Source organism: Palaemon carinicauda, chromosome 15 (assembly GCF_036898095.1).
Source record: "Palaemon carinicauda isolate YSFRI2023 chromosome 15, ASM3689809v2, whole genome shotgun sequence".
NCBI lineage: Eukaryota > Metazoa > Arthropoda > Malacostraca > Decapoda > Palaemonidae > Palaemon > Palaemon carinicauda.
Genome location: NC_090739.1, coordinates 2,559,586 through 2,561,015, shown reverse-complemented (window position 1 = coordinate 2,561,015; position 1,430 = coordinate 2,559,586).

The window sequence follows — 1,430 nt, the reverse complement described above, 5'->3', positions numbered from 1 at the left end:
AAGTTTAAGAACAATATTGTGTGTTGCACATAAGTGTATATCATTATTATTACTTGCTAAGGTACAACCCTAGCTGGAAAAACAAGATGCTATAAGCCCAAGGGCTCAAACAGGGAAAATAACCCAGTGAGGAAAGGAAATAAGGAAAACTACAAGAGAAGTTTAAGAACAATAATATTAAAATACATAAAATACATAAGTGTATATTATTATTATTACTTGCTAAGGTACAACCCTAGTTGGAAAAGCAAGATGCTATAAGCCCATGGGCTCAAACAGGGAAAATAACCCAGTGAGAAAAGGAAATAAGGAAAAACTACAAGAGAAGTTTAAGAACAATATTGCGTGTTGCCCATAAGTGTATATTATTATTATTACTTGCTAAGCTACAACCCTAGTTGGAAAAGCAAGATGCTATAAGCCCAAGGGCTCAAACAGGGAAAATAACCCGGTGAGGAAAGGAAATAAGGTAAAACTACAAGAGAAGTTTAAGAACAATAATATTAAAATACATAGAATACATAAGTGTATATTATTATTATTACTTGCTAAGGTACAACCCTAGTTGGAAAAGCAAGATGCCATAAGCCCAAGGGCTCAAACAGGGAAAATAACCCAGTGAGGAAAGGAAATAAGGAAAAACTACAAGAGAAGTTTAAGAACAATGATATTAAAATACATCTTTCATATATAAACTATAACAACGTGAAAATAACGAGGAAGAGAAACGAGATAAAATAGTGTGCCCGAGTGTACCCTCAAGCAAGAGATCTCTAACCGAAGACAGTGGAAGACCATGGTACAGAGGCTAGGGCACTACCCAAGACTAGAGAACAATGGTTTGATTTCGGAGTGTCCTTCTCCTAGAAGAGCTGCTTACCATAGCTAGAGAATCTCTTCTACTATATGTATAGTTTGTCTTATCTGGTTCTTGTTTTGAATGAAAGACTAGTATGTCTATCTATCTATCTATCTTTCTTCGTGACTAAGTGCCTATGTCACTATCATACAGGTTTCCTGGACCAGGGTTCGATTCCCGGCCGATCAGAAGCTATTGTCTTTGAGTGGTTCCGCCTTGGAGCTCTGATCCCGAGGTAGATAAATGAATGAAGACATTGGCTTATTAAAATATGGGGCTTATTTGAATACATATCATCATCATCATCATCATTAGCCGTTATTAGTCCACTGCCGAACAAAGGCCTCAGACATGTCCATCAATTGCGTCTGTTTATGGTCTTTGTATGCCAGTCCACACCCGCAAATTTACCTAGTTCGTTAATCCATCGTCTTCTCTTTATTCCCTTGCTTATTTTGGAATCTCTTGGGATTAGGGACCCCTTCTGTTATCCTAATGTCCATCAATTATCTCTCATTCTCTTTATATGTCCTGCCCACGTCCATTTCTTTTTCTTACATGTTAGAATATC